The following is a 12,107-nucleotide window of genomic DNA, read 5'->3' as shown; positions in this document are numbered from 1 at the left end:
CGCTCTTCCCGCTGTCATCTGGATTACGTCTACGAGCTGTCAGTGATGAACCACAGGCCCACCTGAAAATCTCCCCAGCCCTAAACAACTCTCTCCTCTAGTCCCGGCATGTTTAGATAACCCCCCGCTCTGAGTTTCCAAACTATTCAGTGTGTGTGAAATTGCAACGAAAACACAATGAAACTATATAATTGGCTGCAATATCTGATGCAACTCGATCGTTCGTCACAGCACTGAAATCCCATCTGTTAAAAACAAACACATGCCGAGGGTTTTGATCACATGATCTCCGGTGTGGCAAGCTTAAGAATTGGGTTTTCAGGTTTTTCAAACCAATCAAGATAAATAAGAATAAAAATAAAAATATTCGAAGAAGATTTTAGGGGTGCCTTCCAGTGCAAAACTCACTAGTAAAGGAAGTACCACTAATAAAAATGATTTTCTCATGAAACTCCTTTCAGAGTTCATAGAAAGTCCACACACACAAACGTACACATGACCTCGGCTCTCAAATAGCACCATCTATGGGTCTGAAGCAGCAGATTGGGCGGGAGGTCTGATCTGGGGTCAGGTTTGACCGTCATACACTAATGACTGACTCATGAGAATGAAACTTTCTCTCTCTCTCGCTCTCTTTTAGTTGTTCATCATGTGGTCTCTGTTTCTCTGTCTCTCTTTGTGTTGCTCTCCGCTGCAGCACAAGCAGTGGGTGGAACTAATCTCATTAAATATGAAAGAACTTCCAGTGAATTGAGGAAAGAAAGAGGGAGTGAGAAAAAGAGGAGAGGAGAGGTTACTGAAGGTTGGTGTGTATGTGTGTGTAAATGGTTATGCAGCTCATAAATCTCAACACGCTTCTCCGGAGAGTTGTGAGAACTTTGAGCAAGTTTGACGTAATCGTGTCGCACTTTGTTTCCTGTTTTGGAGGCGTGACTCGGATGACGGACATCCCATTGGACAAATGAGAACTGCAAATCAGATTTATCTTTTTTAATCAGCAGGAAATACCAGCTGATTCTCTCTGGTGTGTTGATGGAGCGTCTCTCCAGTCTGGTGTGACAAGAACATCTTAACAAAAGATGCGATTTAAAGTAGAACTAAAAAAAGAAATATAAAGAGAAAAGCATCTGGTCTGGTGAACTGGGAAATTTAAAGGGGATGTTTACTCAACCTGACAGTGATTAAACTGCTGTACGGTTTAAAAATATATTGTTGGTTTAACTTAAAAAAAAGTAAGTATACTGGTTGACTTAGAATTTTGAGTACATTGAAATTAAAAAGTTGAGTTAATACAATGAAGGAGATTGACTTAATCAACAGAAACTCAAAATATTGTATATGTTATATATAAGTTGATTTGATAGAAGAAAAACTTTTTTTTTTACAGTGTGGATGTTGCTCATGACTCCTCAAATTGCTAACTCTCATTGAAAATAATTAATTTCTAATCTTTTTATCTTTCCAAAACACTCTCAGTGTTCTCTTTTGATTCAAACGATTATTTAAGTATTTATTTATTTATTTTTGGAATAACATGCATTATAGAAGCTTGTTTCCGCCACAGAATAAAACAATTTAAAAGATAATCGTGACTTTTTATCTTGCAATTCTGACTTTTTTTCTTAGAATTGTGACATGTAAACTGGCAATTGCGAGTTATAAAGTCCAATTCTGAGGGAAAAATTACTGACTTTTTTTTCCCGAATTGCGAGTTTATATCTCAATTTATTAAGTTTAAGTTATAACAAGTTATAAAGTCAAATTGCGTGATATAAACAAAAAAAAAAACAAAAAAAAAGAGCCAGAATTGTGAGATAAAAAGTCGCAATTACCTAATCTATTTTTTATTCTGTGGCGGAAACAAGCTTCCATCATACACCAATGATTTCTGAAAAATTAGAGCAGGAACATGTACTTATACTACCGTTTAAAAAGTTTGGGGGCCAGTAAGACTTTTTTTTTTTTTTTAAGAAATTAATATTTTTATTCAGGATGCATTAAATTGATCAAAAGTAAAAACAACAACAACACACAAAAAAAAACGTTTATACCGTCTGTTCACCAAAGAATCTTGAAAAAAAATTAATGTATCACGGTTTCCACACATTTTTGAACGATAGTGTACCACAAATCTACATAGGATTCATTTTGATTTCATGTAGGGTCAGAGGAAAAAAAGCCATGTTAATGTATATCACGACTGTTTTGTTTGCATGAAACGACTTAAGATTATAAGAGGACTTCAAATATGACCACTTTAAATAAAACACACCCAAAACAAAACCCAGTCAAGTTAGAGAACATATAATTCTCTGAAATAATAAGAAACACAATGTTGCTCTGGTTTCTAAGAGTATTCTGCCCAAATCAACCAACATAAACTTTCATATCACTCAAACAAACACATCAGAACACCACAAATTCCACAATTATAGCAGAAGTGCAGTTATTTACCCGTGCGATATGAATCCGAACACATTGGGCACCAATTATAACAAGCAGAGCCGGATTTCATCAGGAAAATGGAAATTAGCCGTATATGGACTCAATGACCAGGATGAGGAAGTTGAATCATGGAAATTTGAATGCATCATTTTACTTGGGTTGGCAAGAGAGGTTCTTACCTAACACCAGAGGAATGCAGAGAGAGAGAGAGAGAGAGAGAGGCTATTGACTGTAACGTTCAGTTTACCATCCGTCTGTCCATTACTCTGAAGCATTTGTAACTGCAAAATCTGTGACCTTTCACCTCTACAGGCAGATTTGTTTGACCTCTGGGGTTCCTGGGATGCTGATGTTTGTTGTTAAGCTTAGAGCACAGCAACAAACACAAATGAAACATCCCGTGAGTTTTTTGTTGTTGCTGGCTTTACATCAGGTGGCAAAACCATATAAGAATACCAAGTCCAAAACAACATGGTACTTTTTGTAAAGGCGGCATACTTGCCCTAAAAGTCTGAAAACTCTCCCATCATGATTAATTTTAGATCCTTATTGTGTCTTAATGCATACGAGAGATGGAGCCGTGTATACGTGTGGTTATCCTGCAGGACTCTCCAGGCTTCGTTTCGGATAAGAGCCATTCCACTGAGCTCCACTTAACAGGTTAAATATTTCATGCTCGCACCGAACTGCCACTTTGAGTTCAGAGATAAAGACGAGCAGCAGTCGCCCGCAATCATTCAACAACTCTATTTCTATACTTGTTTATTACGTATTTTTCCCCTAAACGCACTCCTTTAAAAAAAAGCTCAGGACTGAAAGGTTTGCTGGTTTGATCCCCAGGAGCGAGAAAAGAACATCATTGTGCCCTGGAGTAAGATGCTTAATCTCAGGTTACTCCTGTGGGATTGTGTTTTGGATTTGAGATTGTCATTTTTAAACGGTCATATAACATATTTTTCAATTATTTTATGTGTTTTGCGCCACAAAACAACCAACATTTTTTTGCGCCAAAAACAGTCGTAGTGATTCGTCTCATTATTAGAATGAAATTAAAGGTATAGTGGAGGATTTTCTTTTTCCGGGTGGATCATCAAGACTATTGGTCCTCCTAATTGTCAGTCATTCTGGTGATATGTTTACGTAAGGCCGTTGTACGTGCTCGTCCTTTCTGCGCATGCGCACTTTCAGGTGTATATGTGTGGTGAGCTATGGTTTCAGCCATTCATTGAAGCTCGCCGTTCTCACCGGGTTTTTTCAAAATGTCTGAGGGTCGCAAGAGAAAAAGTGTCTACGAATTGTATGACAAGAAGAGAAAGGCCTCTGAAGAAAGAAACAAGACCAGTGTTTTTGGGAGAATATTTCACACGCTGGCGTGCGCTAAAAGCACAGGTTGGGCTTCCCACTGATGCCTCAGTCTCGAAGTTTCTACTCGACAGGTAAAGTTTGGCATGCTATTTGGAGAAATCCATTTAAAATCACTGCTAGTAAAAGTTAATGTAAGCTATGATTAGCGATTCTAGCGTTTAATAGGCGTTCCCTCTCGGGAGCAGGTAGAGTGTTGCGCATGTGCATTTTTTCAAAAAGTGGAGAGGGCGGTTCTTTTCTAAAATTCGGGAAAATCCTCCGCTATACCTTTAAATAATGTGAATTTAAAGTTCCCCTGTAGTCAATAATTGTATCCCTAAAAACTCATCTTTGATCACCAAAGTTGCATATTTAAACGTTTTTTCCTTGTAAAAAATAAATAAAATCTTCATTAAAATAACTTGAATGTAACTCTACACCTTTGCCTCATTTAGTACACGCGGTTCTATGAATATGCAAATTAGCCCCACCTCCCCTCACTCACACCAGCTCAGAGACCCACTCGTTGACCTGATTGGTTACAAGGTAGTTTGTGACGTCAGAAACACCAGCGATTTCAAACCCGTGTTTTTGAGACTGTCTTTGGTTCACTGCAGTTTTAAGGAGAAAATACTCAACAATGGTGTCGACTTATACATTTGTACATGTTTTGTCTTAAAGCACATTAAAAGAACCACATAGACATATAAACAACATTAAAAGCTTGATTTTCACCACAGGGGGACTTTAAGTGATCAAACGTAAATGTAACAAAGTTAAAGTTCAGGTAAGAAGCAGGCGGGAACCAGCAAACGCTAAACGTAACGTTAATTGTAAAATAAACATAAACAACAAAACGAAAGGAGCAGCAGCGGCCGACTGCGGCGTATAAGCATAATAATAGTCCTCTCTCTCCTTTCACTGTCATCATTCCTTCTTATATCCTTCCGGAGCTCCTCCGTGGGACTCGAGACCGGTGTGTCGAGCAGATCTCTCTCATTAGCATTCGCTCCATTGGCCTCGTTCTGCTCCCAACTTTAATATTTTAGCTCATCTATGAACATTATTTCATGCCTGAGTCCCTTCAGATTGCTTTCCATCTGCTGTAGAGGTGAAGACGACAACTCCCATGATTCCACGTTCATTCACGGCGTCATCAAGGTACGCCTTTGTTATTGTTTTGTATAAATGGCCTCTGTGAAACTTGCATACTGTGCCTTTAAATCTGCAGAGTGGCAGGATCTACACACAGCCAGAAACAACACAAGGCTTGACTGACTTTGTACATATTGTTCTAATAAATCATCATTAGTTGTTCTGGTGTTGATTTATGCAAAAATAAGAAAAGTAGGTGTGATTCATTTTCAACACTGGCCAAATGTGTATAAAACTTCGCAGTGGCATTTGACAAAGTTTTCTTTCGGTTTTGCTGTGACCTTCGGTTAAGGCAATGCGAGGCGTTGTGTGATGCTGGACAGATTTCGTGCTTATATCATGATGCAATCCCTAAAGAAAAGAAAACTCCTCCACGCTGGGATAACTAGCACTTTGCCGGCTGGAATTCCACTCGTTATTCATCAACTGCGGCACATTCCAGTGCAGTGACATCATAATGAAAGACTCCTCTACAAATCAGATAAACTCTCCTTTCCTCTGATCAGTAAAGGTATGTTCATCAAGGGAACAAGGGAAGAGGGGGAGGAAGAAAGATGACTGGATGCATTTTCCACATGAAATCTAATAATTTTCAAAATTCACACTGAATTGTCTTTCGAACAATAAAACTTTATGCATCAGTCATCTATCAGACAAAATCTATTGTCAACATGTAATGGCTGAAATAACTACAGAAATATTGATCATTTTCTCAGATATGATCCTTTGCCAAGAGGTCAAAATGGCCGAGTAGTCATTAGTGCTTCCTTTGTTTTGAAATGGATCAATGTTAGGTTTTCCTCTCTGAATCTGTGCAGGTTTGAAAGTTTTACCCTCAAAGAATTCAGAGGATTTTTCGTATTTCTGGCACAGGTGAGGTCCTGTCATGAAGCGCTTGGATAATTTAATAACGTTAATATTTCTGGCTTTCTGTTTCTCAGATCTGCTAATACATCCAAACAGGTTCCACATGACCGGTGTGTGCTTCATGAAACACGATACTGAGGAAAAACAGTCGAAAGAAAGACAGGAGATTTTGCTTATTGTGTCCAGCTGTTAGTTTTGGAGATGTGTGAAAATATGAGGTAGAAGATGATATTACCTTTAGAGTTTCACTAGCAGCCAATTAGAAGTCAGATGTTTACAGCATATTCAGCCATAAATCCTATATATAAATGATTTCCTCTTTAATTATTTGCACATATCATGCAATACACATCTCAGCTGTGGTTTATTGGTACTGACCTCCATAACTCTGATTTGTGGCCTCAGGAAGGAGGAATATGGCACCACAACAGAGACTTTTCATCAAACTGGCAAGGAACCATGGTGAAAGATAATAATTTATTGTTATTTACTGTAGTACTTGTTAAACAATAGCGTCTCCTTGTGGACATAGTTTTAGTATACTATGAAACGGTATAGTTGTAAACAGAAGGAATAGTACACTAGTCACTCCATCATGAGTTATTGGAGTTATCGAGTTGCGTTTAGTTACTACAAATAAATGTGGTTATTTTTTAAACCATTTTGTACAAAATGAGCTCATAGAAAGGGTCCTTAAATATTTATTCTTTTTAATTATAAGAATATATAGCCTACGCTTCAGCTTCACGACACGATTCACGAACAGGAATCACGTGAGCAGGTAACGATGACGATAGCAACAGCCGCTCGATCTCGAACGACGAATCGTCAAAACATAAATTCTGTCATTATTTTTCACGTTATAATATAGATCCTCACGTCTCAAAAGTAGGCTATCATATCATTTTCATTTAAGTATTAGTTTAAAAACATCTTTAACTAACTGTATATAATTTGACTCGCGCTAGACGAGTGCAGAAAATTACTGACAGAATTTAATACAAATCGTCTAGTGAAACACGCACGCTTGACTTCCGTTGTTATATCTCTGTATTAGTGGATTTTTTTTATTTTTATTATTATGGTTATTATATATATATATATATATATATATATATATATATATATATATAGTACAGGCCAAAAGTTTGGAAACATTACTATTTTTAATGTTTTTGAAAGAAGTTTCTTCTGCTCATCAAGCCTGCATTTATTTGATCAAAAATACCGAAAAAAATGTAATATTGTGATATATTATTACAATTTAAAATAAGTGGTTTTCAATTTATTATACTTTAAATTATCATTTATTTCTGTGATGCAAAGCTGAATTTTCAGGATCATTACTCCAGTCTATCACATGATCCTTTAGAAATCATTCTAATATTCTGATTTATTATGAGTGTTGGACACAGTTCTGCTGCCTAATATATTTGATGAATAAAAGGTTAAAAAGAACTGCATTTATTCAAAATAAAAAAATATTTTCTAATAATATAAATCTTCTTTAGGCTACTATCACTTTTTATCAATTTAACACATCCTTGCTGAATAAAAGTATTGATTTATTTCAAAAAAAGAAAGAAAAAAAATTACTGACCCCAAATTACTGACCAGTAAGGGTATATTGTTGTTACAAAAGATTTCTATTTTTAAAAAATTTGCTTTTTTTTTTTTTTACTTTTTATTCATCAAAGTATCCTAAAAAAAGTATCACAGGTTATGAAAAAATATTAAGCAGCAGAACTGTTTCCAACTTTGATAATGAATCATCATATTAGGATGATTTCTAAAGGATCATGTGATAGACTGGAGTAATGATCCTGAAAATTCAGCTTTGCATCACAGAAATAAATGATAATTTAAAGTATAATAAATTGAAAACCATTTATTTTAAATTGTACTAATATATCACAATATTCCTTTTTTTCTGTATTTTTGATCAAATAAATGCAGGCTTGGTGAGCAGAAGATACTTCTTTTAAAAACATAAAAAAATCGTACTGATCCCAAACTTTTGAACGGTAGTGTATATATAATTTATTAATTATAATAAATTATTTATATATTAATTATAAATATGTTCATCATATAAAGCGATCGTGTCTCTTCAGAAAATTTGGACTAAACCGTTCGATTTATATGGATTAATTTTACGATCTCTTTATTAACTTTTTTAAGTGTCTGTCTATGGAGGGACGGAATGAAATCTCTCAGATTTCATCAAAAACGTCTTCATTTCTGTTTTAAAGATGTACGAAAGTCTTACGAGTTTGGAACAATATGAGGGTGAGTATTAATGATAGATTTTTATTTTTATTTTTAATTTGTACTATGCCATTTTCCAACACAGACGGCAGATGGCGCTATCTGCTAGAACAACGACACCGCTCCTGCTGTCTGAAGACCTCTGAACTCTTGTGCAATGGATTTGTATTTTGAATCAAATTCAGGGACGGCATTTTGTTCAGTAATTCAATTTCACCATGTGTGTCCCTCTGGCCAAATCAATAATTCATCTCTAGCCAGTTTAACATGTGACTTTCAACCGTGTGTGTCTATGTGCATTTAGATCAGGGTTTAGTTGCTTGCTGGTAATTTAAACTCTTCATCACTGAGAAATTATATTGGACACATTTTTATTCTGAGGTTTTTTTTAGTGTTAAGAGATTTTCTCTAAATCACTATCACATGCCGTTCAACAATCATGTGACGGGAGGCGCAACGCTTCTGCAAAGACAACAGATTTTGGCCTAGGATCAGAGGGATTTGCAAAATTTGTCTCAAACGGCCAAATTATGGCCCAAATTGTACAGTGTCCTGCACCCATTGTGCACCCGGCTTAAAAAAATAAAACAAGAATAACAATAATAATAAATAAATAAATTATTATCATTATCAACTTAAAATTTGTATTATCATTGTTAATATTGTTATCAAATCTGTAATTTCTGTCTTGTTTTCCAGTAGAAATATATAAACATTGTTACAATAATATCCATTTAGATGAGAAGCAAAATAATATGTAATATTTTTAAAGAATATAATTTCTTATATAGTTTCTTGTCTTAAGCATAAATCATATTTTCAGTCGAAAGCATAAGCAAACAAAATGTAGGTTTATGCTTAAAGCAAACAAATACAAACCTTTGTTGCAGACATAAGTTCTCTTCAGTCCCTTGTATTACAAAAAGATAGTTGATAATGATTGCGGACAGCGGCTGACGTGATCTCACGTCAGCTGCTGTATTCTGAGCACTTTATTTACAGTGCTGCAGGCTCTGAGAGTCATGTGATGAATATAGGTCGAGCGTTCCACATCACTGCAAACACACACTGGAACACATGCAAACTGAGCTCTAGGATGACAAGACTTATTAAGATATGTAAATGGCATTTGCTCATGCAAAAGTTGCCACAATCCTAGGGTGTTATATGGTCGGTTGCCAGGGCGTTGCTATGGGGTTGCAAAGGTTGCTTACTGGCCCAAATCAAAAGTGCCCACTTTGCCTTAACAAATACCACTAATAATAATTATAATACAGATATATATTTCACTAATAATACAGATATTTTAGATTTCAGTTTTAACCGAGAATAGACAAGCTTAGATCCTGTCCAACTCTCTCTCTCTGGTTTCCTCTCCATGCAAGAAGTTTCCGGATACATGTTTCCCAGCATGCACCGCTGCTGCTCTGCAGGGTCAAAGACACTCTGACCAAACACTGAGAGATAAAATCACATTATTAACCACAGAGCAAATGCTCTCTCTCTCTCTCTCCAACTAACACAACAACAGCAAACACAACTACATTAAAGCCATGAAATCCAAATGGACCATTCTTGTTTTTTTTCAATGGAATAATGAAGTATTTATTATAATTAATTTATTCGTGCACATAATTTTATTCATGTGCCCTCATAATCTTTAATCAAAATAACCTCTCCTGCCTCTTCTCTGATGACGCGTTTACTGGCGCGGGGGCGGGGCAACCTGTCACTCACATGAGATCCACCAATAGCATCCAATCAATTCCAGACGGACAAAATAAAGCCCCGCCCTACATTTGTTCTTGTTTGAGAAGCCGTTTCACTCGGACATAACTCACAATAGGGAAGAAAAGACTATAACTATATCGTAAAGAGCGATTAATCTTGCTCTATATGTTTACCACTAGCGCATGCTGATGACGTTTCATTCTTCTATACTAACTTTCGTCGTAGCCTACGATTCAATAGGTGTCATCATCGTACAGTCTACATACATGTCGTACACAAGTTTATCAGATCCATGTCGTACAGTGTGATTTGTAACGATCTAATAGGATTGCTGAAGTCTGTACTAAACAAATTAAAGGTTATCAGTTTTGGTTTGTTCATATAGCCTACTCAACCCTAAGTAAGAGTCAGACCTGAACTCTTCCCGCTCCGTGTTTTGCAGAGACTCAGTCACGCAGAAAAGGACTCCGCGAGGGGAAGTATGGGAGGAATTCCCTCGACTCGGCACAAATCTGCCCATCTAAAGCCCTGCCGTGCAGTTTGGCCTACTTCAGGCTGTGTGGACAGAGCAGGTCCAGAACGCTGAAACCTCTGTTATTCTAGATGTTTACTGGCTTTGCTGAAAGGGCACAGAGGCCTGGACATACCCGGAATATCTGTCCTCTCTAAGCGCTCTGTGTTTAAACACAGAGATTAAGGAAAGCAGGGCAGTAACAACACGCCGATTAAGTGCTCAAAGACATTTTAGTGTCAGAACGTCACACATCGGTCCCTGTTTACTGGAAGTTCTGCTTAGCAGCTCTGTGTGTTCATATATCTAATACCACAAAACAAGAGCCTTTTCAGCATGAGGGAATTCCTTCAGCGCTCGGACCAGAAGATTATGTGTAATGAAGGGTTATTAAAAAAAAAAAAAAAATTCAGACTTAAAATGTTACAGCTTTATTTTCATTCATTATTGTATCATTTTATTTTAACAAAATCTGGTCACAAATTCACATTAAAAAAAAAAAATCCTAAAAAAAAAGCTCTGATAATTTTTTTCACCAGTAAAAATAATTCACAATGACACATTTAAATGACCAAAAAACTAAAACTAAATAATTATAGATCAAAAATCAAGAACTTTTTCAACATGCTGGGAAAATCATCATGGCTGCGTCCAAAATCGCATACTCTCTTGAGTAGGTTCTTATTTTAAATAAGTAATTACTTCACGACCGCTAAAAAAAAGTATGTGAAGTATGAATGTAATCTGGATGGACTACATTCGCCATGTTGTCATTATCATGTGACCAACCAGTGTCAGTTACGTCGCTTCACTGCCATTCATAAATCCTCTCCTGTGGCCTCAAGGGAAAAACATGTGACAAAAGAAGTATGTCTGAATTCACAGTACTTATAAAAGAGAAGACAAAAAAAGTACCCGGATGATCTACTACTTCCGGGCCGGCAGGATTCTGAAGTGTGCGTATGATGGACGCTTTACTATCCCATGAGGCCACGGGAGAGGATTTATGAATGGAAGTGAAGTGACGCAACTGACTCTGGTTGGTCACATGAATTTTTAACAGTGATGTCATTAATGACAAAAATAATTTAAGGGAAAAGGTTTCTTCTTAAATTACTTACAGTTTATTATTCACTGGTTGATTAGTTTTGTTTTTGGCACACTTGCAGAACAAATACGCGAGTAAGTGAGTGAAAAATAGCAACCAGTGCAAACTGAATTGTTACAAAATTATGCCTTTTAAATTTAAATCTTGTCAGCATATTTTGAGAATGATCCAGAAGTTACATTTACAAAGTTAAGTTAGAAGTTCTTAACAGACTCTTTCATAATTATAATTCAGTGCACAAATCATCAAAAACCAGGAGAGGCAGCATAAAAAAAATATTATACTTGCTAAGATAGTCATCAAGAGGAGGTTTCTAAGAATTACAGACACAATAAGGCCTTATATTAAACTATGATTACACTGATCCACCAGATAGACTGGCATAAACTAGCCTGGACCAGCACTAAACTCATGCCTAGGTATTTCCAAGGGGAGTGAGCGAGAACGCTTAATGTGAGAGAAGTGGGCCTCGGTTTTCCAGAAGTTGAAGAAAGACTGAATATAATGCCACTGGCCGTTGTTTAAGACAGGAACAGTGTGTATTCATAATTATTCACGTTTTCATCGCTCAAGCTGCTGTACTGGTCACGTTGTAACTTCCTATCGGGAGTCATTTCAATAAACAACACACTAAAACAGACATTACCGGTCAGCATGCTCATTTCCAGCCTGGAGACC

General features: G+C 36.5%; 1 long non-coding RNA gene across 5 annotated transcripts in view; it reads left to right on the top strand.

Moving 5' to 3' along the window:
* Positions 1-12,107, top strand: part of LOC309490832 — a 32,689-nt gene that overhangs the window by 14,738 nt on the left and 5,844 nt on the right. The window contains exon 4 of one of the 5 annotated variants that reach the window (XR_014202846.1): positions 10,253-11,535. The exons of the other annotated variants lie outside the window; for them this stretch is intronic. This is a non-coding gene — a long non-coding RNA (uncharacterized lncRNA). Of the gene's footprint in view, positions 1-10,252; positions 11,536-12,107 lie in introns of those variants that run through there. 5 annotated transcript variants of the gene reach the window in all.

The sequence above is a fragment of the Leuciscus leuciscus genome, assembly GCF_965113295.1.
Source record: "Leuciscus leuciscus genome assembly, chromosome: 25".
Lineage (NCBI taxonomy): Eukaryota > Metazoa > Chordata > Actinopteri > Cypriniformes > Leuciscidae > Leuciscus > Leuciscus leuciscus.
This window is presented reverse-complemented; position numbering and strand designations above follow the sequence as displayed.